The following is a 25,079-nucleotide window of genomic DNA, read 5'->3' as shown; positions in this document are numbered from 1 at the left end:
CTAAATAAGGGTCTTTTCTGGGAGCATGCAGGGATTACTTAATATGTAGTCATGAAGCTTACAAGTCTAATCCATAAATATAGTGTGAAAAATAGAATGAGGTATCAGTATGGAGGTATATTACTGATCAGGCAGACAGACAGACACACAAATGCACATGTGGAGAGAAAGACAGACAGACAGACAGACAGAGAAAGATGTTGTCTAGTCAGATAAAAAGCTCCTTCTGTCTCTCTCTCTCTCTCATTCTCTCTTGTTCTCTCTCTCACACACAAACAAATGAGAAAATTTTGCTTCTTTGTCACTATCCTACATATTAAAAAATATAAAGGTACTATATACCTGTTTCCATTTGCTCTCTGATTATCTCTATTTTAACTAAGCTATGTATTAGAAGGAAAAAATATTCCCTCCTACTAGCATCTATATTCCCTATTTCTAATTCCCACTTCACCTTTACCTAGGATTGGAGGTAAAGGTAGAACTCTTAAGTGTTAACAGGCTAAATGTGACAGTCTTGGGAAGTCCATTCTTTTCTAAACAACAGGCAGATTTTGAATTGAGAAGGTTTCTATCCCTATAACAAGAGAAAGTTGCCTCCTCAGTTTTATCATATGACCTTCCTAGGCTGCTTCCTCTTCCTAGACTTATTTTTTTCTGGAAGTAGCTGAGTATGGTACATTATCATGAACCTCTTCCTAATACCCAGAAAGTAAGGAGGTGTCAATGAATACTATTAAGAGCCTTTTAAAAGCCCAGCATTAAAATACTGGTAAGATTAAGATAAATGGAATTTCCTAGACAAAAAAAAAAATCCTGGCCTGTAGTTTGGTTAGCAAAAAAGAGTTGAACCCATTCAGAAGATTTGCTGTGAAAAGCATTTTAGGGTGGTATTTAAATACCCACGTACACCCACATTCTTGATATCCCATTTTGACACTGCCTGCTCATAGACTCCTACTCATCCTGGCTTGAATAACAGGGAATTTCTCTCTGCCAAGTACCACAGAACAATAGAAACTCAGAATTGGAAGGGACCTTAAGAGCATAGACAATTAGAGAATAAAATATGTAACAGCTGGAAAGGACCTCAGAACATAGAACATTAATACATTTCCTTTTGGTCTAACCCAACAGTTTCATTGTTTTGGGAGAGATATTTTCTGTATAGAAATTTCTTCCACAGATGCAGAATGAGAACTTGTCCATAACTTAGTATCTTTAAAAGTTTCCTGTTAGCAATGAGATATACTTGCCCATGGTCACACAATCAATATAGGTCAGAGAAAGAATTTGAACTTAGGGCTTAGGATATCAAGTCCAGCCAGCTATCTATTATTCTATACTGCTTCTCCATTAAAATATAACACATTTAGTGTCAGAGCTGAATGGGATCTTAGAGAGACAATTGCGACATTTTACAAATGGGCACCTGTGATCCAACTGAGGTGAGATGGCTAACCCAAATGCTAGGGATCATATTAAAAAGTGTCAAAAATTCATGGAGGAAGAGACTTCAGACATCACAAAAAGTAGTTCTTTTAAAGCTAGAAGAGGAGAGGGTGGGTCAAAGTCTTAGATTCTTCTCATTTCTGATCATGACAATTTGGATCTCCTGGGCAATTAATATTTTTTATATTAAAACTTTTTCTTTTCAAAGCATATGCATGGATACTTTTTTTAAACATTGACCCTTGAAAAACGTTGTGTTCCCAAGTTTCCCCTTCTTCCCCCCACTCCCTTCCCTAGATGGCAAGTAATCCAATATATGTTAAACATGTTAGAATATTTGTTAAATCCAATATATGTATACATATTTATACCTTTTTTTTTGCTCTGTGCAATTAAGATCACCAAATATTCCCTATATGCTTAATATTTGGCCTAAATGATTTTACTGTACTTTGAATACAGGCAGTGGTTCCATTTGTGCTGGTACTTTCTGAGAGGCTTTCCCAGCTATAGCATAGCAGGGATGGGTATATGTTGTTGTTAAAGTAACATAAAGAAAATACACCAGCAGGGTATGGCTGGCACCAGTCTCCCTCTTTTTCCATTGCACCAAATGGTTGTATTGTTCAAGCTTTTAAGCCAAAAATAAATTATCATCAGACATTTGCTAATTATACTGTACTGAACTCCCAGGCACTGTAAATTGCAGTCATGAGAGATTTAGATGGTTTCCTGTGCTTATTTCTCAGGATGCAAAGAACTCTTGGTTTCAATCAGGCATCCATCATCTAAAAGCCTAAGATAAGAATAAAGGAGGAAGGAAAAGGATAAGAAATGAAAGATTAGCTGATATGATAATGGACTTAGAAGTGAGAAAGTCCTGAATTCAAATTTTGCCTCAGATATTTGCTGTGTTGCCTTGAGTCATTTAACTTCACTGTACCTCAGTTCCTTATATATAAAAAGGGGGTGGACTTAACTTTGATCAAAGGTAACCTATTTTGTGACTTTTCACATATGACAAAATCCATTCCATCATTTTCATGCCCTCACTTAATTGTCCCTCATGCTGGAAATGTTTTTCTCCCCACTCCTGTTTTGTTTTTTGTTTTGGTTTGGTTTTTTTTTTTTTTTGCTTCCTTCAAGACCCACTTCAAATTCTGCCATTTCTAGTTCCCAGCTTCTTCCCCTACTACTATCTTGCTTCTGAAACTGCTTTTCATCCACTCTTCAAATATATTCTAATATAATTATTTAAATGTTGTAAACATGTAACATAGGAGAAAGTAAAGCAGGTGACCTTGCCCAGTCTTTCCTCCCTCAAATCCAATTCATTTGCATTTCATGGTATCCCCTCCCTGATGTTATGGTTGTTTTCCAGAACAAAGAACAAACAAGTCCCATGTGACTAGGGAGATTCTAAAAGGATTTTTGTTGTCACCTGCCTCACTCTCCTCCAGAATTGGTCCAGTGGTCAATTATAAATCAGGATGACTGGAGATGGCCGTGAATGCAATGGAAGAGCTTGGACTTTTTAACCTAAGGTTTTCAATAGGTCTTAGTTTGACTGAGACAACACCCATTCAGGGATTTAGGCTAGATAAGAAAGAAATGAGAACTTTGTGACTCAAAAACCAGCTTTCTATGGACGAGGTCATGGACCCTCTCATTTATCTATCTATATCTATCTTTCTATCTGTCTGTCATGTGTATATATATATATATATATATATATATATATATGTATGTATACATACATATGTGTAGTAATAGTATAAAAGTCATTATATATTAGAAATGGGATATATGCATTTCTATATCTCCTATAATACATATATATGTAGTGTGTGTATAAAACATATAATCTGTCATGTGGAAGGTGTGTAATATGAGTTAGAAAGCTAACATCAGGTTCAGAGAGGTCCAGGTTCAAGTTCCATCTCTGATCCAAAGTCTGTGTTACCCCATACAAGCCATTTAACTTCCCGGGATTCAGACAACTCCAAAAATTTAAATTACAATAAAATCTGTTTCCTGGAGGATCTCTCTGGAGAAAGTATTCTTAGTGGGAAATTCTTATACTGCAAAAATCACAGACCTGGACCAAAATAGTGGGTATGTGTGTGTATACACACACACACACACACACACACACACACACACACACCACATGTATATATGTTTATTGTATATGTATATAAATATGCATGCATAAGCCATTAAAACTTAAAATTACATTAGGACTTTTGGGATACACTATGTCTGTATTTATAGATTTATTTATTTATACATGATTTCAGTCCTTAGAAGATTTGTGATTCCTTTGACACAAATATTTTCTTTCTGGATGCAGAACCATCCAAGTTCATAGCTTAGTGGATTCTTATCGTGAGGTTCTGTGGCTAAAAAAAAATTATCTCCTGATAGTCAGCCTCCTGACAATGAGCCTCTCAGCACTTAACTAGGCTGACCCTCTGACAGTAGCCACGCAGTTCATTGCCAGGTTCTTACTCAAAATCTTTCCAGCTTAGTAGGAGTTATCAGAGCTTAAATTCTGCTAGCAGAGGCTCATAGAACTTAGGGTCAGCTCCAGCAAGAGACTACAATGAGCTAATGTGTGAGTTTTGTGTATAAGTGTGTGTGGAGAGTGTGTGCATATATACATTTCATTGTTTCCAGTTTCCATGAATTTAGCATGGTTATCAGATCTTCCACTGATTCAGCTAGCCATTCCTTCTTACTCCAGGAGATTGTTACATAAATGCTTTAGCCAAAAAAGTGTCATCAGGGACCTTCCTTCTATCAGTGAGCCCCTCTGCAATTAGCAATAATTGATCACTTGTGAGATATGTATTCAAAGGTTTTACTCCCTGTCACCAATAGATATCATAAGAGGAATTCTGTGGTGGATGATTGTGTTTGGGCCCATATATAGGAAATATAGTACAATGTAATATTGAGATATGATGTGATATAATACATATACATTATACATTAAATGGATATATCACATAAATCAAATTTATCTGTTAGAAAGCAAGCCTGACCTAACTCAAGCCAGTCCAATAGTTTAAATTCAACATTGGAATGAAAAAAGAGATTGATTGACTTAGCCATTGCATGGGAATGAAATACATCAAAAACATAGTTCTGTTTGGATTAGGTATGTTCCTCTTTATTTCCAAAAAGAAAAGCTGGTCAGCAGGATATGGTGACATATATACAGCAGGACATAGACCAAATCTAATGGGCACTGATGCCCATGAGTTATATTCTTTTAAGCCACTGGGTGATCAGAAAGTTAAATTAATTAGTTCACATCATAGTTTTTAGGCCATTTAAGTCTTGATGGTTTCCAGTACCTTTTAAGGGAAAGCTAGCTACAAGTGAAAACCCAGAAAGTGTTGTTCCTACTACAAGATCCATGTAATGGGAATGTTCCTCATGTATTGAATACAGATTCTTGTTTGCTTGTCAGTTTGAAATTAGTGACTAGTCACCAGCTGGCTTTCAACATTCTGGGTCATTGAAGCAAATTTGCTTCAACATTGCTTCAACACTGAAGCAAAATCTACATCCAGTATAACTGACTTCTTTCTTGTCTCTTTCAACAGGTAGACTGAAATTAGCATGTGTCCAAATTAAAATTGCAAACTTCAAGGATTATTTGATGGACTATTCTTAGACCTTTTCCTGAAGATTTAGAAAAAAAAAAGTGAGTTGATCTTTATTAAACTTCAGATAGTATTTGTGATTACTGTTATGCTTGAAAATTTTTAATATATGTTCTTAAACTTTGTCTCCTTTTCATTATTAATTCATAAAATACTTCCCAGGAAGAAGAGGATATATGTTGTTCTTGCCTACTGTATAGCTAGATCTATTCTTGAATACTATTAGAAAGCCATGATTTCACTGTTGTAAGGGCTATCTCAACTCATATCACAAGCTCTCTATGTCTTCTCATCCAGTGAGATTCTTGTCCATGTCTTTCCACAAATCCTTCTTAAAGGATCCACCTAAATGCTGAAGGTCTTTCTCTGGTTCTTTTAATAGCTTCAGGCCAATGTGGTCTTTGGACTGTACTTCTTATTATCTTTAAATAACTTCTTCTCTTAAAGACTGATTCTCAGTATCTGAAGTGAAAGGGATCTTGGAAGGCATCTATTCTAACCTATCCCTGAACAGAAATCTCCAAAATATCCCCAGCAAAATGACCATTCAGTCTGATTAAAAGCCTTCAAGATAAACATTATAGAGAAACATAAAGACTCTTTCACAATATCACTTTCACGATAAATAACAAGACCAGAAACCTAAGGATGAAACACATCACTTTCTCCCCAAAAGAGTGATGAACCTAAAATGCACAGAGAGACACATTTTCAGACTTAGTTAATATGGGAATTTGTTCTTTATGAACTATGTGTATACTTGTAGTGATTTTTTTTTTAATTTTAAGGGTTTTGGTTGTTCATTTTCAGGGAGGACAATGGGAGTGCTTGAAGATAATTGAATATAAAAATAAATTAATTTTAAGTCATCCAGGAACTTGATATATCCCAAAGTAGCCCATTTCACTTTGTAGTCACTGTTTTTTTTTTTATTAGAAAAGTTTTTTTTTTAATTTTTGTTTTAACATGGAATCCAGATCTCTCTGTAACTCCCTATGCAAAGGCTTCTATTCTCCAGGATTAAGCAGAAATCAACTGATCCATTTACCCCTTTGAAAAAATGATAGGAAGAACCTGGCATGACCTTTACCCCCAGAGCCCAACACAACCCCTGCCACATAGTTACTTAAAAAGTGCTTTTCATTGATTGATGAATGAAGCTTTCTAAATGTTCATGTGCCACCCATTTGATAACACTTATTTGAATATGGCCAATTTAGGAATTGTTTATGCTTGACTATACAATTTTATTACAAGGAATTGTGTTCTTGCTTTTTCAGTGGAGAAGGGGAGATGATGAGGGAAGGGTAAGAGAATGAGAATACAAGTCATTGGTTTAAAATAAAAAATAAAGTGACTTAATAGGAAAAAGCATTGTTTGACAATAGCCAGAAATCAATATCAGATTCACTGGTTAATAGCTTGAAGACTTTAGCCACTGCCTTTTTTACTAATTGGGATAAGATTTGCCTTTCATCAGTCTTATGACCTCTCTCTGATTATCCACTATTTCAGTGATCAGTGGCAAGTAGTTAGCAAGCACAATCACCAGCTTTTCACAGTAGTCGAATGCAGTTAATTCGGAGCTGGTGAAGTGAACTCATATAAACATGAGCTCAGTACTCAGTGTCTACTTGTCTTCATCTATCCTTACTTCTATCCAATTCAATTGATGCCCTTACTCCTCCACAAGTCATTCTTGGAAATAAACTGCAGCCCAGTACACTCATCATTTACTTGGGATTGTAGGTTTCATAAACTCCTCACATAGCTGAGCTGGTAGGGAACTTGGATTCTATTTACTCCACTCCTCTGTTCCAATGCAAGGTTCTCTTCTATAGCATCTTTAATGGTTGGTCATGTAGCCTCTACTTCTATGCCTGCAGCAACAGATACATCATAAAATCAACACTCTAACTTCAAATTGTTTTCTTAGTTAAGAAATTCTTTGGTGTATTGGACCAAACTCTAACTCCCTATAACATCTTCTTATTGATCTTAATTTTACCTTCTGAGAATACAGAGATTAAGATTATTGCTTTTTTTTCCCTCAGACTTTTAAAACTCTTTGGATTATAGTCACAGGACTATATATATATGAATACTAATGTCTACATATATATGAATTTGTAGGTAGACCTATCTGTACATCTTTGTGTATGTATTTGCATGCATCCTAGACTCAAAATTGAGAAGACCTGGTTTTTGATTCCCACCCCAAATAGTTAATTAGCTCTGTGATCTGAGCAAGTCCCTGTACTTCTTCTGTCAGCCTCAGTTTCCTCATCTACAAAGCAAGAATAATAATAGTACCTACTTCACAGGGCTGCAAGAAAGATCAAATGAGATAATATATTAAATACCTTGCAAATCTCAAAGTACTATTTAAGTATTAGCTATTATTATTATTGAATTACATAATCGTTAAATTCCTTTCTGGCTTTAGATCTATTATCCTATATGGTCAGGATAATGAGTACAAGAACAAACAAAAGAAAATTATATTTTTTGATTTATATGAAAACATATCTTCTAGTTCAGGAGTAATTAACATTTTGGGGGTTAGATATTGTATGCCCCTTTGGCAGTTTGAAGAAGCCCATAGATCCTTTCTGAGAGTGATGCTTGAAAATAATTGAAGGATATGACAAATTTCAGCTATAGTCTAGTGAAAATAAGATGTTATTTTTTTCCTATCCAATTTTATGGATTCCCTATTCACAAATCCCTTGTAGGTTCATGAACCTCAAGTTAAGGTAGGATACAAAACGATTATTGCAAATTCAACTCAATTATCTATTCCTTCTATATATTCCTGGGGAATTAGAATTAATGCCCATAATGATCATTCTAAAGTCCTGCAATGATCAGAAACATCTTCTAATTCCATAAATATTATTAAACATCTACTATATTCAGAATGCCATGCTAAAAGCTGGGGAACATAGAAAGTTCAGATGATGCCATCTTTTCTCTCAAAGAGATAGTCTATAAAAAGAATGCATATAACTTATATTGTATTTAATTTATACTTTAACATATTTAACATGTATTGGTCAATCTGCCTTCTGGGGAAGGGGATGGGGGGAAGTAGGAGAAAAATTGAAACAAAAGGTTTGGCAATTGTCAATGCTGTAAAATTACCCATGCAGATAACTTGTAAATAAAAAGCTATAATAAAAAAAGAATGCATACAGAGAGATGTGTACATATCTAAAATAAATATAATAATAATAATAATATTCTCTGAGGACCTTGCTTCTAACCCAATTCCTATAGTCATTACTGAGGAGAAAGGCCGCCATCCCCACTGCCTCCAAAACCAACTGACATCTTGTTAACACCAATGGGAAAGAAAAGCCCCCTATCTGAACCAGCAAGGCAGGGAGAGATAAAAGACAGCATATGCTAGGTAAATTGAACCTCTATAGCTATCTCACCTACTACCTTCCCTTACACTTAGAGGATAGTCCAGCATCCTCTGCCTCCAAACCACTGACTCTGCTTCTAGTCTCTCCCCTACTGCCATCATTTTGATATCAGCACCATGGAGAAGGAGCTTGCTATCCCAGCTGCTACCATCCCCAGCTGCTATCTCCAGGCAGCTAAGTCCAAGAGCCCCAGGAAAAGCACCATAGACTCTATGTACAATCTGCATCTGAAAGCAATCCTCAAGAGGGACAGCCCTTAAGGGTATAAGCTTGGCAGTTATCTCTGCTAGTAATGAAGCCTCTGCCTTCTCAGCAGCCATAAGAGCCAAAAAGCAAACTCTGACCACCCAAGTCCTTGGTGCCATTAAGTGATTTAACAGATGTATTTTGCTCCCCTACTTCATAGAAATGGCAATTAAGACAATGCATGGCCCTATTTTGGCGCTGTACCTTAAAAACTACTGGGCTTTTCCACTTAATTTTCAGCCAAAATTTCCTGAATGGGTTGTATTTTCCTATTAAAATGTGAGCTCCTTGAAAACAGAGACTGCCTCACCTCAGGATCTGTATTCCCAGTGTTTATCATATCACTTTGCACAAAACAAGCATTTAATAAAAGCTTTTTTCATTTATTCATTTGTTCTGAATCATCTGTAAAAGATTTAATTTTAATTTGTAGAGTTCTTGTATAGAGGTTTATGTCCATTCTTTGAAAATTTAGACACATATACAACCTACACTCAAATTCACAACACTCAGTTGGTCTCAGTGTTCAGTAAAATTGAATCCTAAAATTTTCTGCAATCTAGTTAAAACATCCTGAGACTAATCTCTGTGTGTCTCTGGATTTCTGTCCATGTTCCTGGATGTGTGTGAATTTATGTATGAGATACCTAAGTGGCAGAATGGTTAAAGCATCAGACCTTGTGAAGCAGGAAAATCCGAGTTCAAATCTGACCTCAAACACTTCCCAGCTCTGTGTTCCTGGGCAAGTCATTTACCTCTATTTATCTCAGTTTTCTCACCTGTTAAATGGGATTAATAATAGAATCTACCTCCCAGAGTAATTTTTAGGATCAAATGAGATATTTCTTTAAAGTCTTCAGTATAGTATCTAACATGTAAAAAGCACAATATAGATGTTAGCTATGGAAATGATGATGATGATGATGATGACGATACTATCTATGTGTATGCATGACTGCATATGAAGCTGAAATTTTTGTATATATTGGGGTAGAGGGCAATTAGGGTTGATAATATGAATAGACATATGTTTGGACAGATGGACTAATGTATTCTAATAAGCCTTGGCAAGTTTTCAAATTCAAAATAGGCCCTAATCCCTTAAGTGAGTCCCTTAAGTTATGGGAAAGGCAGTTCTCTCTCCACCTCTAAACTCCCCCAAATGGTGGTGCATATAGAGGGCACTTGATAAATGTTTGTTACTGAATATGTCTTATATAGAAGTGTCTGAATTAAACCTCTGCAAGTATTTCCAGGCCTTCAATTCAGTTCAATTATCATTAAGCACCTACTATGTACAATACACTGTGATAATAGAAGATATAATGAAAATAAATAAATAGCGGCTCTCTTCCAGTAGATTACATTCTATTTAACTTATTTGCCACCTAATACAAAATCTAATCTTTTTGCTCTCAGGTAAGATAGATGCAATTATGTTCAGACAATGCTCAGAAAAGTTAGACATTAATTCAGAATTACCTTAAGTCATTTTGGAATTTTAGAATCAAAGAATCATATCATTACAGGGATTTCAAAGGATCTTGATTCCAACCCCAACTTAAACTATGAGAGAAGTCCTCTGGTGTGTGCTTTTTACCATTGTAACACCTCTAGTCTCCTTCTCTTCTCCTATACTGCCATCACCTTGGGGCAGGCCCTCATCATCTCCTGCCGAATTATTCTGATAGCTTGCTGGTTGGTCTCCTTACCTCAAGTCTTTCCTCATTCCTGTCCATCCTTCCTTCCAAGTGATCTTCCTAAAGCACAAGTCAGATCATATCACCATTCCCTTCAATCAATAAATTCCAGTGCCTCCTGTCACCTCAAGGATCCAATATAAAATCTCTGGTATTCAAAGCTCTTCAAAAATCATCACTTTCCATCCTTTCAAGTCTTCTTACACCTTACACAGCCCTCCCCCATGTGCTCTTTAATCCAGTGACATTCTTGTTATTCCACAAAAACTATCTATTCCATTTCTTAACTTGAGGAATTTTCACTGACTGTCCTCTTCTCTAAAATACCCACCCTCCTCATTTCTGCCTTCTGGCTTCCCTCATTTACTTCAAGTTTTAGCTATAATCTCACCTTCTTCAGGAAGCCTTTCTTGGTTCCCCTTAATACTACTGACTTCCCTTTCTTGTTTATTCCCAATTTATCTTGTATTTAGCCTGTTTCCATATAGCTGTTTGCATGCTGTCTCCCCCATTAGAGTGTGGGTTCCATGAGAACAAGGACTATTGTTTTTGTTTTTAATTTTTTTCGTATCTCTAGCACTTTGCACAATCCTTGGCCCATAATAGATGCTTAATGAATGTTTATTTACTAACTGGAAGACTCATTATTCCTTGAGATAACCCCATTAGGTTTTTTAAATTGACTTTTTGTAAAGACAGAAGGCATTGGCACTTTTTCTTTCATGAACTGCCTTCAGGGATGTGCCTGGTAATATGAGTCCCGGGACAAATTTGTGGTCAGTTTAGTTACTTTTCTTGTGTGCTTATCAGTTGAAAACCAGCTTTCCCATAACCCCTTTCAAATAGACTGTTTTTTCATCTGTACCATGGTACGAGATTAAACCGCAAAGTTGTTTTAATTTACATACTTCTTATTGTGATGTTTTGGACTTATATTTTTATGTGGTCATTTGTAGTTTACAGTTTTTTGAAAACTGCACATGTCCTTTGATCATGTGTGTATACATATATACAATCCTTGTTCTCATGGAACCCACTTTCTAATGAGGGAGACAACATGCAAACAACGAGGTGAAAACAAGCTAAATATAAGATAAATTGGAAATAAACAACAAAGAGAAGTCAGTAGTGTTAAGGGGAACCAAGAAAGGCTTCCTGTAGAAGATGAGATTATAGCTAGGATTTGAAGTAAACCCAGGAAGCCAGGAGGCAGAAATGAGAAGAGTAGGTATTATAGCAAAGAGGACAGCCAGTGAAAATTCCTCAAGCTAAGAGATGGAATATATAGTTTTTGAGGAATAGGAAGGAGGCCATTGTCACCAGATCAAAGAGCACATGGGGAAGGACTGTAGGATGTAAGAATATTTGAAAGGATGGAAGGTAATGCTTTTTGAAGAGTTTTGAATACCAGAGATTTAATATTGGATCCTAGAGTATATGTGTATGGATCCCCCATAAGTTTTGTACATCAAACTTTTAGATTTGATGTAAACATTTTTCTTACTCTACTGTTTCTCTTCTGAGTCTATCTTCAATGAATTTTTCTGAAAAAAACCTGTTTAATTTCAGTCAAAATTATCTGTTTTATCTTGTATGATCTCCTTTCCCTTATTCAAATGAAAATTCTCCCCCTACCTATTGTTGTGAAAGGAACCTTATTTCTTTATCTTCTGATTTTTCTTTTCCTTTTTTTGAAGATTTTATGTAAGTTACTAGACCAAGAGATCAGGAAAATATAACTATAATATACCTAGATTTCAGCAAAGTATTTAGAAAAGTCTCTCCTGTTATTCTGGTGGACAAAATTCAGAAATGAAGGGGCCTAAATACAGTATGCTGCTCAAGAGTTGAAACAATGAATGGTGAGACCAAAAGGTAGTCAAGGAAGAAAGGAAGGAAGAAAGGAAAGAAGGAAGGAAGGAAGGAAAGAAGGAAGGAAGGAAGGAAGGATGGAAGGAAGGAAGGAAGGAAGGAAGGAAGGAAGGAAGGAAGGAAGGAGGGAGGAAGAGAGAGAGGAAAGAGGAAAACAATTTTAAATATTAATGTGTGTCAATCACTGTGTAAGTATAAAAAAAAGATCCTTGCACCCAAGGAGCTTATATTCTAATATGAACTAATATTATATAAAATATATTTATCTATATATACATATTGTGTATGCTCTCATATGTATGTGTGTGAATACATATATATATATATATGTACATGTTTATATGTATATGAAGAGTGGGAAAAGGAGTTATGAGATGGGAAATGAGTAAACAATATGATGAGTTGATATAGATGTCAGTCTGTTGATAACCCTCTTCACAATAATGGCATTATCAATTTGATCACTAAAGCAAGAGCAATAAGTTCTTAGAATGAGCAAGAGTGTCCAAATACTATGGAAGACACATGGTAATCTGGCTCATATGGGGACCTGGATAGGATATATGGATGCAGCACTATCTGACATTTAGATTTAGCCATAACTATAATAGATTATCATGTGCTTCTTGTGGGCTAGTTTACACATACTCAATCACCACTCAACTGGTCTGGGCCTAAATATGGGAGTTTCAAAGAATAGTTCTCAAAGACTAGAGACATGGATTATGGAGGTCCCAGGCAGCCTTTTAGGACTGCTATGAGAGGGTGCTTATTAGCACTCATAGGCAAATTTTTAAATGGCCTAGATAAATGATCAGATGGAATAAAAGGAGAAGTTAAAGAAACTGGAGATACTTAACCTAGAGACAGAAAGGTCTGTGGCCTCAAAAAGGAATTAAGCTTTTCCTCCATGACAAATTAAGATCAAGAATAAGAGTGGAAGTCAGAATATGGATGGTGGGGTGGGGGGGGGAAGAAACAGCACCTTACCAATAATTGGAGTTAATATAAAAGTAGAATGTGCTCTCTTGGGAATTAATTATTTCCGCCTCCACCCCCTGTAAACAGTTGGTGGATTTCATTATACTATAACTTAATGTAGAAAAATGGCATTTCACGTATGCTCACTAGTAATCTCCTTGTGGGTAGGGACATTTTTGTCTTTGCTTTCTTCACTCCCAGCACCATTCCTGAAACAGTAGGCACCTAATAACTACTTAGTAAATTGAATTAAATTGAGGTCTTGAAGCAAACACCAAATGAACTCAACGCACATTGTAGAGGGAATTCTCTCTCATGTACAAATTGGATTAGGTGGCCACGACATTCCTTTCAACTCTGAGATTCTTTAATTAACTTATGCTGCTTGACTCAAAGGAGAAGAGATTTCATTCTACTACATAAGTCTCCAATAAAATTTCCTTTTAGAAATTATTATGATAATTTGAAGAGGACATTGAATAAAACTATATAGGCTAGATTAGACCACTGAGGCTCCCATCAATTCTCAGAAGTGATTATGTGAGAATTGAAGTCCATTGGATCCTGAGGCAATCTATTTCACTTTTGGAGTCCTTGTCCTCCAGGCTCTAGATCAAGCTTCTCTTCTCTTGAGTGGAAGAAATGAAACATCCAACATTTGCAGGTACCGGAAATGGTTTGTGGCTTGTAGTGGTGAGAGCTTTCCATTTAACTCCTGGAAAGCCTTATTTAACTTAGGAGAGATTCTATGTCAAGAACTGAGCCAGGGCTTTAATCTTCAGCACTGTGATTGACCACAAATAATTAGGCATTGTTGTCTTGCATGCAGATTGCTTAGGTTGATGATGCTGTTGGAGACTTGGAACGGAAATTAATTGTGGATACAGATCTGTAAAGAAGGCCTTGTACCACTGTGAATAATCCCATTGGTTAGCTCCTTAACAGCTCTGATGATTTATTAACTGGATGTGTCAGGCAGCATTAAATTAAGGAAAATGTCCTGTATTTGGAGTCAAATACTCCAAATTTGGTTGGTTCAAATCCTGTCTGATTTTCATTAGTTGTATGATATTGGACAAGGCTATAAAAATGGGAATAAACACACTTGTATTGTGAGACAAGTGCTTTGTGAAGTCTAACATATGATAGAAAATACAACCTCTTATGGAGAATGAACATAAATTCAATTGAACACATTGAGAATAAAATTTTCCTGATCCGATCTCTAGACACATAGAAAAATTTATATGTAATTATCTACAGAAAGGTCTTTCTTCCTTCTTTCCTTCCTTCCTTCTTCCTTCCTTCCTTCCTCCCTTCCTCCCTCTCTTCTTCCCTTCCTCTCTTCCTCCCTCCCTCCCTCCCTCCCTCCCTTCCTTCCTTCCTTCCTTCCTTACTTCTTTCCTACATTCCTTCCTTCCTTCCTTCCTTCCTTCCTTCCTTCCTTCCTCCCTTCTCCTTTCCTCCCTCTATTCCTTCCTTCTTCCCTTCCTCCCTTTCTTTCTTTTTCCCTTCTCTCTCTCTCTCTCTCTCTCTCTCTCTCTCTCTCTCTCTCTGTCTCCCCCAGCCTATCTCATGATCTCTCCTCTGTCTGTGTATACATATGTATGTGTTTATATACACATCTATACAAATATGTCTGTATGTATACATATACAATTATGTGCATATGCACATAATTTTGTAGCTGGACCTGTGATTGCAACAGTGCAGGGTGCTTTCAGTGAGTAATGTTCTCTCCCAGTTACAGATAATTGTCTTTTTAATTTATTACCTTAGAGAAATGCCTAGGAAATGAAAGATTAGATGACTTGCTTAAAATTACCAGACACTTTCCTTTTCTAGATTTCAGTAATCAGATTTATCCAGTGAAGGGATAGGATCAGATGATTTGTAAGGTTCCCTCCAACTCTAACATATGAAGATTTCCACAAAAGGAGCAGGCAGCCCAGTGTACAGGAAAGTGTGTTGAACTTGGGGTCAGAAGAGAACTGGATCATCAGACAGTTATTTGACGTGCAAACCTCATACCAATCATTTAAAGTCTTTGAGCCCCAGTTTGGGCTTCTTCAGTGTGGTTTCAAAAGGGAAGTTCCAGAAAATAATACCCCACAAACCCATATGGATTCTTTTGACTTTGGTTCATTATATCTGTAGAACAAACCAAACATTTCATCACATTCACATGGATGCTTACTATATATCTATATGTCAAAAATTTATCTTCCTTTACTGTAGATTAGGCTTCTTTACCTGGGACTTGTGAGTGTATTTATATTTTGTATTTTGATAGCTATTTCAATATGACTTTTTTCTAATTCTTGCATTTTATTTTATGTATTTAAAAACATTATTCTGAAAGGGGGTCATTATGTTTTGCTAGACTGCCAAAGGGGTCCCATGATGCACATAAAATTTAAGAACCCTTGGCCTAAATGGTCATTCCATCTTATTTTAATGGAAAGAGGACTGGTATTAGAAATGAGAAGTATTAGTTTTAAAAGCAAACTCAGTCATGTACTAGCTATATAACTTTGAGGGAACTCTCATAGCTTCTCTAATCTCAATTTCCCCATCTGTAAAATATGGATAATGATACTCATGCTACCTAACTTACTGAGTTTCAGTGAAGAAGGCACTCTGTAAACATTAAAATGCTAGAGAAATTTGAGTTATCATTATTATAATTCAACATCTATAAAGCGACTTGAGATAACCAGATTATATGGCAGAGCTGCTGGTCTGGGAGTCGGAAGAAACCTAGATTCACATCTTATCTTCACAGACTCATAGAGAATAGAAAAGACCTTGGGGACCATCAGTCCAACCTCACCCCTTTGGCATTTGGGGACTAACTACTTGCAAATATCTGTCTGTCCAACAGTCCCAATTTCCTTCTCTGTAAAATGTTGTGAGGATCATACACAGCAATGTAGATACAATCCATTGCAATGCTTTGTAGTTTTCTGGGAAGATCAGCCATTATTATTAGGAATTACAGGCAGACTGAATACACATAGAATTTTTTGTAAATTCTCTACAGTCCTGGACTCCTTTGATTCTTAAAAAAAATAATCATTTGACAAGCAAATTTAACAAAGGAAAAGAATTTTAAGATAACACCAACCACAGATCATTTTATACTTTGCTTTGGTGGATCAATGAATGAATTGTCATGTGATTCCTTCCTTGGTGCTAACTGTAATCTGATCCCTTGGGGACATCATCAATGTTTTTCCAGATGTTCTCCTCATTGGATCCATCCAGGATCCTGGAAGTCTGTCTCTGGTTCTTTTATTTAGTGCCTTTGAGTACCAGTGCAACACTATCATATGAGCAGTCCATCTGTTTTCCCTGGGGGGACACATTTTTTTTAAATCCATTAGCAAAATTAAGTCAGTGTGATATAGTAGGAAAAACATTGGTTCTGAAATGCAGAAACACAAATTAGAAGAGTTTGATTCAAAATCTGTCTCTGACATTTATCATCTGTGTATTCTTGAGCAAGTCACTAACATCCTTGAGTCTCAGTTTTCCCATTTGTAAAATCATGTTGTTGCACCAGACAGCATCTAAGGAACCTTCCAGCTCCAGATCTATGATCCTGCAAATGATTATCTCTCCATAATTTATTTGTTTTGTACATTAGCATTTTTCTACATTGAAATTCCTTAAAAGTAGCATTTATCACACAAAGGAGTGTGTTAAAGAATGCATTTTCATGCTCTATCCCTCAATCTCTTACTAATGTTGCCATTTACTTGGCCTAATTTAGGGGGTTTTGTTTGGTTGGTTTTGTCTTTTGCCAATTTTTTTAGTTAATGCTTTCTAATTCAGTGACAATGAAATTTCCTGGTTCAGTCACTCATTCAATCAACAAGCCTTTTTGAAGTCTTTCCTGTGAGGCAGGTACTGGGCTAGGCCCTAAGTATGTAAAGATCTCACTCCACATCCACTGTAAAAGGGTAGTTTTAAAATTTGGAAAGATGAGGAGTCACATTTCAGCTATATTAATAAAGGAATCAAGTCAAACCCAGAAAAATATCCATGAGTGCTTTGGGGAGTATGAATATAGATATTCTTGAAAGGGTTCATGGGAAAGGCTAAAGGTATTAGGAGTGGGTCTACAATGGCCTTTACACTGGGTCTGGAAGAATAGATATAGCACTTTGATAGATAGAAAAGGGGGAAAAGATACTTTTTCCCTCTTATAGGAAACAAAGTTTGCAAAAGCAGGAATTAGAATATTAACAGTAGGAATAGCAAAAGGAATTCAGATTTGGGAGATTTTCCAGAGATAATATTGACTGGCATAGATTCCTGCATCCAAAGTCATATGGTATGAGTTTTAAATACTGGGATGGTTTATTTTCACTTTATTTGTGATATTGGTAAGTCATTTAACCTATCTAAATTCCAGCTGACATCTATAAAATGAAGACAATAAATGATAATTTTCAGACTCAAACTAAATTTAATATTTAAATCTAAATTTAATATAAATAAGAATACAGGGAAAAAATATCTTAGAAGCTAGATTCCCAAATAGAATAAGCAAAGGGTCAGAGGTTAAGCTTCATGTTCTACAAATAATAAAGAGAAACACAGAACAGTACCATGAAGTACATATGAGGGAGTAGTAGTAACCAAGGTTGGAGAATTAGAATGGAGTCAAATTGTAGAAAGCCCTGAAAGCCAGAGAGTCATAAGTGGTAGGGATTTAGGACCCTTTCCCCTATCAATGTATACTTCTAACGCTGCCCTTTAACATTGATGGTTCAATATCAAACCAAGATTCAGAACATTCAGATATAATGAAAAGAACTCTGAATTAGAAATCAAGACCCCATTTCAAGTCCTCACTCTGCAAGTAACTCACTGGGATCTTAGCAGAGGAATGTGAGAACCCATTCCTAAATTTTCAGTGAGAGTGTTTAAACCTTAGAAATCAGCAAATGTTAGAAAATAGAGCTTAATTTATGGTTGTGCTCATGGTGTAGACTTAAAAACGTGGTAGAGAAAACATTAATAATGCAGATTAAAGTGCAAAATATATCTGTCATGAATACTTTTTTTTTTCATAGACTCAGTTGTTAAAAATTTACCATCACATTCCTGGATTTTAGGCAGTTTCTCCCTCTCAGCCTCAAATTCTTCTAGACAGTAAGAGGTAGAGATCTAGAAATATTGTATTGACCTTTCCATTAAATGATTTCCTAGAAATGTTCTCTATAATTTCATACTGACACTTTGATGAGAGATCTTGTGGGACTGTCAGAAGAGAATAGCACCCAGAATTCTGGGTGCGAGTGTCAACTGTTTCAGTTACCAATTGTTGACTTGTGGCAAGTTGGTTTTGCTCTTGGGTTCTCAATTTTTTCATCTTCAAAATGGAGGACTTAGACAAAATATGCTTAGATAATTATATCTTGTTTTAATGTATGTTCTTTTTGCTGACATTTTCCTGTCTATATTAAGGTTCCTTTTCTCTCTGGCAATGTTTTCAATATTCTACCATTCATCTCCTAAAATCTCTTTCAGCTTTTCCCTTTTTATGATATTATAAAAGGACTTTTCTCTTCAAGTATGAAGAACTGAGAACATTCACTTGAGCTTCCCTTCATTTTGGCAAAAAAAAAAAAAAAAAGTTCATTGTCCATTTCTGCTGTTGCAGGAGCAATGAGAGATTCTTAGAACATCCCCCCATGACTGAAAAGAACCTAAAACCCTTGACCCCAGTGACTGGTTCAATTATTCCAGTGATCTAGGGGCCCTTAGATGGTACAGTGGATAGAGAGCACTTGGCTATTAGCTCTTAAACAAACAAGGTCAGAGAAGTTAAGTTGATTGCCTAAGTTCCCATAAGTATGTTGCAAAGCCAGGACTCAAGTCCTCTGGTAAGAAATCTCATGCTTTTTCCACAGCAAAAACCTGCCTCAATGAATGGTAATGTTTATTGTAGGAAAGTACATGGACATTAGTAAGGTCACAAAGCCATTTGAGTTCCTCTTTTACAAGATTTTGCGACTCTAATAAAATAACCTATGTTAAAGCATTTTGTAAACCTCAAGATTCTTTCTCTCTATCTTTCTATCTCAGGCTCTTTGTGTCTCTCTCAAACACATACACACATATTCCAGGTAGAAAGACAGATAGATATATGTGTGTATACATATATATATATATATATATGTATATGTATGTATCTACAAAGTGTTCTACATAATTCATATGTACTTAATAGATATAGCTTTATATATAGTAAGTGCTTTATATAATATATACTAAATAAGGGTATAGATATGTGTATATGTATGTATATAAATTAAGTGCTCTATATAACTCATATGTACTATATATGGATATATATGTATGTATTATATATAGTGTTTCATATAATATATGCTAGATAGATATAGGTATAGATATATACCTATTTATATAGCTATATATCTATATATGCATGTACATATAATAAGTATTCTATATAATTCATATATACCAAGTGCATATTCCTATATATAGTGTTCTACATAATTCATATATATTAGATATACATATATAAAGTGCTACATATAATTCATATATACTCCCTACATAAATGACAGAAGTTATGATTGTTTCAGAGTCACTGAGCTCAGAGATATGAAAGGTCTTATACAAGGTCATAGATATAGTTAAATGATAGTTTTCAGACTCAAACTAAGTCTTCTTAATCTAATATAAATCAGAGTACAGAAAAACAATCTCTTAGAAGCTAGGCTTCCACCACTCTGAGATGTAAACTTGTGTGTGGCAAACTATAAGTACTATAGGAGAAGGGATAATGAGGATTATCATCTTTAGAGTAGATTATTTTGAAGGCAGGGAGAAGTCCATTATTACACCCTTTATTTCTTGGTGAATTGAAGGCCATTGGTCGTTTTTAATCGGGACCTTAAATGATAGCAAGAGTGTTTTGGAGCAATAGGAAGGACATGGAATGGGGAATTAAGTAAGATTGACTCTTTACCCATCTCTGTCAAAGACTATCTATATCATCTCTAGCAAGTTTCTTAACAATTGAGAAATGGCATCTTCTCATTTATAAATTGAGGATATTGGCTTATATGGCCCCAAAAGTTCCTTCCAGCCTCAGTGTTCTTTGTTCTCATATTCTATTTTTGAGGATCCTTCCAACTCTAACAAACCATGTTTTTTGTTGAATGGGATATTTCAGAGTAAGAAATACTCTCTACTAATACCTATCAGTTTTTCCTCTGAAATTCATAGTCTCAGAAATTTCTTAGAGATATGTTCTTCCCCAGAATCATTCGCCAACATGTGTCAAAAATGGGGTGGGAATCCTTGTCTTCTTGAGTCTGAAACTGGCTGTCTGTCCAGTCCACCACAGTGTCTCTTACCATTCTAAGTCTTATTAAAAGTTCCCAAGATTCCCTTCTCTTCTCCCAAGGAGGCCTTTTTTTTTTGGTCCCTACTTTTAAGAAGAGTTCTTCCTCCTCCCTTGCTTGCACAAAAATGACTAAGTGATAAGTTCACTGGGAACAGACATTTCCTCTGGCATGTTGTGAATTTTACAGTTAAAAATAAATACATCTGTGTGCTCTAGCCCACCCTTCTCCCAGTTGCTCAGGTGGTGGTAGTGATATTTGTCTGTTTGTTTGCTTTAAGTGAGTTACAATCATTTTTCCTGGACAATCCAACTTGGATTTCTCCTTTACCACTTTTATGGCAAGGGTTTTTTTGTTCTTGTTGTTTGGATTTTTTTTTTAATATAGTTTCTCAAGCAGCCTGTTATGACAGGCGAGAGGATGTGATTTCACGCCTGGTATAGAAATGACATCTGAGAGTGATGTTGGGCATGAAGCCAGTTATTATGTATTTGGAGGAAGGGGTGAGGGTCTGACGGAAGAACATACAGCCATGGTGATGTAGGGTAATAAGCCATGCACATTAAACAGAGCAGCAACCTTTGAGATGCTAATATGAATGGAGAAGTGGGACCAAGTTGCAAATTTTTAGATATCTGAGCAATAGATATGGTGAAATGCAGAAATATTGGCCTGGGTGCCAGAAGTTTGTCCAAGCCAACTTGCTTGCTAACTGTGTGATATTGGGCAATCTTTTCAGCTATCTAAGATTCATAGTTTCATAGGATTCATAAATGAAAGAGACCTTTAGGGTCATCCAATCTCAAATTTTCGTCTTAGAGATAAGAAAACTACTCCAAAACTTGGAAGTGACTCACCCAGAGTCACAAGCAATAAGGAACAGAGCCAGGATTCAGACCTGTTTGTAAAATGTAAGAGGGCAGACCAAATAAACTAAAAAGGCTCTTTCTATTCTAATATTCTGGGTTCTATCATCTATATTCTAAGATTCATAAGAATATTGATTTGGAACTAGAAGGGACCTAGGGGGCCATTTTGCCCAACCCATTCATATACTTACATAATTATATAGATATGATTTCACCAACATCACACCAATATTGTTAGTGGTGGAATTTGAACCTGATTCTACAGCTCCAGAGTCAGTGAAACATGCTCCTTTGATATCCCAAAGTTTTACTTGGATTTAACATCTTAGGATCTGGGTTCAAAAATTTTGTATTCTGAGGTCCCTTTTAACTTTTAACATATATCATTCTCAGTTAGAACACACTGTATTGCGAATTTCCATCAACTTTCACAGCCTGTGGTCTGTATTCACCTAAAATGAGATTAAATGAAATAATATTTGTAAAGTTCCTGGAACATAGTAGGCACTTAATAAATGCATGTTTCCTTCCCCTGTTTTTCACTCCAAACCTTCTGGGTTCTAAGAACGTTTCTAGCTTCCATGGTAACTCAGCATAAATTTGCCATTCTGACTTCATAGAATTTGGCTATGTAGCTAAGTCTCCGATTTCTATGGCCAGGTTAGTTGGGGGTAGGTGAGAATATACGATAAGGCTGGGGGGCAGCCCCTGTTTTCAATCAGTTTGTGCTGAACAGGTATAAAGGGTAGGAGCAGAGAGGGAAGACTAGGGTGTTGGCAGCCTGTGTAGGGAAAAAGCATCCAGATAAGCAAGGGAGCCTTCAAGTGCTCATTCTATCACAAGCTAGACTGAATTTAATTTACAGCTTCTAATTAGATGCTGACTGATTAGAGGAAGGGGGTGGAGGGGAATCTGGAAAAAGTGAAGGCTGAGAGCAGGCAGATATGCTCAGGGCCATGGAAGTCTCCCTTCCTCGTCTGCACAGCAGCCAAAATCTGCTTTACCAAAGAGATGGAAGCTTTGATTTCATGTTAATGCTGGTTCCAGAGCAGAGAGAAATTCACATTCTGCTCCACTGGGGGACCTGCCTTTTCTTATCTTGACACTGATCCCAGTAAAGAAACACAGATCTCTCTGCACAAGGGACCTATAACTCACCAACCAGCACAAAGTGACTACTCTCCTCCACACTTGGAGATGAGGGGAGAAGGGAAGGAATGCTCTAAAGTCGTTTCTGGTCACCCAGGTTATTATCATGTCTGAGTGAGTAAGACCCAATGAGGCTCTGGGGTGATGCTATCTCAAAGTTGTCCTTCTATGTTCTTGATCAGAGGAAATCATAACACTATAGAATTTTGGCTTTAAAACATGGAATGTTAGAGATAGAAAAGACTTGGAACTAAAGAAAGAAGGAAGAAAAAGGAAGAAACAAATGAACGAACGAAGGAAGAGAGGGAGAGAGGAAAAAAGGATCCCTGTGCCCAAGGAACTTATATTCTATTGGATTGACAATGTTTATGTTCATATATATATATAAACATATATATATGTATATATAGTATAAATAGTTATATAGTATATATATATATATATATATATATATACATATATATAGTTACAGCTAGCATTTATAAAATGCTTTAAGACTAACAAAACTCCACAAATATTTTCTCATTTAATGCTTATAAAAGCCTTGGGAGGAGTACAAAGCCTTGTACTGAGATAATACAACCCTATTATCTCAGTTGTACAGATTAGTAAACTGAGGTGGACAGAGATTAAATTTCTTGCCCAAGACCACATAGTTATTGAGTGTCTGAGATTGAATTCAATTCAGATCTTCCTGACTGCAGGTCCAGTGCTCTATCCTGTGCACCACCTTGCTGCCTTTATAATATAATTTGGTGGGAAAATGCCTCATGGATAAAATGGTGCTTGAGTGGAACTTGTAAGAAGTTCTTGTAACAAAAAACATACCATTACCAATACAAATGATATTACTTTTGAAATTTGCTTATAAAAGGATACTTTTTGTTGTTGAGATGGGGATTATCCTAGAATTCTGGGACCTAGAGTAGCCCCACATTTGATTCAACATTTCTGATTTTACAGTTGAGAAAACTGAGGCCCAAAGACATGACATGAACTTTCCAGAGTGTCAGAGCTGTTTGACATAGGGCTCTTGTAAAAAGATACTTTTTAAGTCTTGTGTGCTAGAGAAATGAAAGATATTAAAAAAAGAAATTTGAAATATTATGAATATATCACCTTTAATTCAGTGCTAAAAAAGGACAAAAAATTAACATGAGACAGATGTACCTCAGTAGGTCAGAATAGAGAAAATAAAAAGATAAATGGAAATGATATGGAGCATTATGGAAAACAAATAGCACTGTATTGAGACCACTGATTGGATAGTGTGTTGGACATGTACAAATCTAGCCTCAGATGTTTTTTAGCTACATAATAATGGACAAGTCAGTTAATTTCTTCTCCCTCCATTCTCTTATCTGTAAAATGGGGATAATTGGAGCACCTATCTTCCAAAATTGTGAGAATCATCTCTGCAACCTTTAAACTAATATTAACAAATCTTAAAGCATGATAAAATTCTAGGGCTATTTGTAACCCTGATCTGTGAATTATTATTGTATTTATATTGTTAATAAAAATTTAAGATTTGCAGAGAGCTTTACAAGCATCTGAGCTGATTCTCACAAAGGAGGTAGGTGCTACAATTATCCAATTATTATCCAATAATTGTTATACAATTATTTTATTGCATAATAGTTATAATTTTATTATCATATTATACAATAATTATATAATTATTATAGGAGGAAATGGAGAGAGACAGAAGTGGGGGTTGGAGATGACCATTCCAAGTACAGGAGAAATTTAGTGCCTGGCCCAGGGATGAGAGATGCCCCAACTGGTGGCAAAACTTGCCTAAGCCCTACCTTGCCTGTTTCCTCTGGTTACTCTGAATCATATTTATTTGATGAATTTGTATCCTCTGCTCTTATGACATAAGCTCCTTCCTATCATCCTTGAGCACAGTAGGTATGTTTAATGACTTGAATTTCTTATTGAATATAACCCAACTTTCCCACTGACCAACCAGTCTTCTGGGTATTCCATTAAGTTACCTTCCAGACTCAGGGCCTTTACTAGCTGTTCTTATGTTGATGTTCATTTATAGAGAAGAGCACCCGTAGTTAAAGGAATTGGAGTTATTTAACAGGAGATGACTTGGGAGAACACTCGCCACCATATCTGAAGGACTATCCCACAGAAGAGAAACGTATGTTCTCCTTGGCCCCGAGAGCAAAATTAAGAAAGACGGGTTGAAGTTGCAAGCAAAGAAACAAAAATTACTTCAGTGTCTTAAGGTTCTTACTAGCCATCCAAACTTAGACTAGGCTATCTCTGGAGGGTCTGTCTTCAGGACTTCAAACTATCC

The 25,079-nt window shown here is 36.0% G+C and overlaps 1 protein-coding gene across 2 annotated transcripts in view; it reads left to right on the top strand.

Annotated features, from left to right (window-relative positions):
- TENM4 (teneurin transmembrane protein 4) overlaps positions 1–25,079 on the top strand; it is a 1,164,499-nt gene that overhangs the window by 412,902 nt on the left and 726,518 nt on the right. Inside the window, exon 4 of one of the 2 annotated variants that reach the window (XM_031963710.1) lies at positions 5,067–5,167. The exons of the other annotated variant lie outside the window; for it this stretch is intronic. The gene's annotated coding sequence lies outside the window, so the exon portion shown is untranslated. The remainder of the gene's footprint in view (positions 1–5,066; positions 5,168–25,079) is intronic. 2 annotated transcript variants of the gene reach the window in all.

This window comes from Sarcophilus harrisii, chromosome 3 (genome assembly GCF_902635505.1).
Source record: "Sarcophilus harrisii chromosome 3, mSarHar1.11, whole genome shotgun sequence".
In the NCBI taxonomy this organism is placed as follows: Eukaryota; Metazoa; Chordata; class Mammalia; order Dasyuromorphia; family Dasyuridae; genus Sarcophilus; species Sarcophilus harrisii.
Note: the sequence above shows the minus strand (reverse complement) of the source record. Positions and strands in the feature narration are given on the sequence as shown.